Here is a 2,984-nt window from a genome sequence, read left to right on the forward strand (position 1 = left end):
AGAGAGAGAGAGAGAGAGAGAGAGAGAGAGAGAGAGAGAGAGAGAGAAGGTTCTCATATCTTGAATCATTATAAAAATCAAGCATAGACAATCTTGTTATTTATTGCATTTATTATATATTTTTGAATTCTTTGAGCTATCAAGTTTTTCATTTATATATTCTACTTAATTCGTCAGAAAAGGAAAAGGATGGAAATATTATTTTTTCCTAAGCTCTACTCTTTATCCGTAGCCTTATAACACTAAAGCATAAAGTTTTAATTCAGGGCAAACAGACTAACCAAAATATATAAGCACCAATTGGACAACAAACAAAATACAAAAAATTAAGGGCCAATGACTCCTGAAAATCGAATCAATAACTGCGTCCCCAAAATTCAATTGGTGATTTTCAGTTATCATTTGCAGGAAATAAATAGTTTAACTTAACTTTTTCTCCCTATAGTTTAGGGAGTGTAATGTTAATTACATAATGATAGGAGATTTTACAATTACAATGATTCTTCTCTGATTTTTTCCTCTCCAATAAACAAATTTCCTACTCAATTGGGACAAATATAAATAATCTTTAGTTTTCATAATATTAAATACCTGAAAAAATGAAACAGGTTGAAAAAAAAAACTATTTGCCTCAATTTTTTTAATTAATTATTTATATAAACAAAGTTTAAAAGGTAAAGTTATGAATCGAGATTTCCTAGAAGCAACTAATGGTGAGAGTATGAGAATGATAAAACAGATGTAATAGAATACAGTGGAACATGTTCATTCATAAAATAATATTTTAAAAAAAGAGGTCAGAGTAAGAGCATAAAAAATATGGAGAGATTTTAAGTAAAATTAATTTATGAAAACTATGGGATAAAATTAATGTTGATGATTATAATTAACCTTGATATGAATTCTAAAAATAAAATAAACAAGAAATTTAACCAAAATATAAGTAATAAAAATGCCTAACCTGAGGGAAGGATACAAATATTGCGATAAATTCTAATAGTGAAAATTTACTGTGATTAAAATTTGTAGAATTGACAAAATAGGTAATTAGGCATAAGTTAAGGATTACTTAATAAATTTATATGATTCCCTAATGTTTTTAATGTTTCATAGGGTAGTTGTGTACAGAAATTAATCACCTGGGCTGAATAGCCAGCATAAAGTTTTTTAAAACTGATGTGGTTCTAAAATCATATTTAAGTTATGATAATTTATTAATAATATTGTTGATTGTTTAAAATTGTTAAAAATCATATGTATAATAAAATTTGTTTGCGATGGACTGTCCTTGAGGATGGCCGAATTGGCTGAAACGTCAGACTCATAAAGGAATGTAGATTGTTTTGAGACTAAAATTGGATAAAATTAATTTATTTAAACAATAATTACCAGGCTCAAGAAAGTGAACAGATTATATATAAAGTAAGATAAAACACATAGTTTTTTAAGCACTTTTTTAACAGTTACAAATTGAAAAATAATATTACAATAAATAAGTAGTAGTTACTGGATATACATGGAGGATAATTTGGGACCAGTGAATAATTAGTAAGATTTTATAAATGTATGGCACCAAAACCTATAATTTTCTCACAAGGACCGATTATGATAAAAAATTAAAGGCGATCAATGAACATTAGACCTTTAACGTGGAATTGACCTGTCTTAGTTATTTCGATTTGGATGGTTGAGTCAGTTCGAAACTTTTTTAACAGTTTTTGGTTATTCTTATAATTTTAACCACTATAATATTGTTCTTCAATGGTGAAAAAAGAGTTATGATAATCTTTAACATCAATGCTTCATGAAGGCACAATGTTAATACTTCCCCACTACTGGCAGATGATTTCTCTCGATTCACTAGAAATTTACCTGAATTTTCCCAAATTTACTTCGAAAGAATACTAAAAAAAAATCTATGCTTGAATAATAATAATAACCACCTTTATTTTTGGAGTAGTGTAGCTCAGTGGTGAGGATATTCAACTTCATAAAGTGGATACCGATAGTTGGGGAAAATCTAGCGGTCGTGCGTGATTCTGACCAAACCACCTCCTAGCACAGCCGTTGGTTTAATACACTACTTTTTTATTTAGTACTGCACCCCTAACCCACCAAAGTTTGTAGCTGTACAGATTATTTTTGTATTTAATAACCTTTATATGTATCCTTTTTTATTTTTTAATATCTTAATTGAAATTGTCAACTTTGCATTATAATGCATTCAGTAAATTTGATCTCGGTTATAATGGAGTAGTACAGGCGTGTAGAGAAACTACCCATTGGTAGCTCTCTAATGACCAGCAGATCTTGTGGACATCTTCTTTTGAGGTAGCTTAGAGGATTGTCAGGAATGCAAGAGAAAGGTTATAAACTAATGGGTATAAGTGTTCACAGAGTTTATAATGGAAGGAATGATATCTGGTTCGGGCTAGTTCGATTATATATGGAACACTGACGTCTTTATGTATGATTTTATTTGTGACAAAATAAGGAGCATAGAGAATTTCTGATTGTAAGGATTGGATACGATAGGAATTCGAAGGCTCAACTCCGTATGTCCAGGTTTGCTTAATTACAATCATGTAGATCAGTCTTTAGTAATGAGTTGGAAATTGTCCAATAAGTACTGTAATAGTCGAAATCGACGTGTCTTTTCCTTTCTTTTTTTAAATCTTAATTTTTATATTTACACTATTCATTGTAATAGATAAGTTATAATATGATAAGGCATAATAATATTCTCGAATAATGTAAATAAATACATGTAATTATTTTGAAGTGGTATTAATTAACAGTGAATAAAATAAACGTTATTACTGCGTGTAACATTTCTCTGCCTTTTCGTTTTATTGTTGTATCTTCCGGTAACTCACTATACTATACTATACTATTTACAATATGTATTACAATAACACATATATGCAATAACGGTAAGTGATATTTACAATATTATTATAGTCAACACTTGAATATTAAGGTTT

This window comes from Halyomorpha halys, unplaced genomic scaffold (genome assembly GCF_000696795.3).
Source record: "Halyomorpha halys isolate HHAL.00 unplaced genomic scaffold, Hhal_1.1 Scaffold1111.1, whole genome shotgun sequence".
Lineage (NCBI taxonomy): Eukaryota > Metazoa > Arthropoda > Insecta > Hemiptera > Pentatomidae > Halyomorpha > Halyomorpha halys.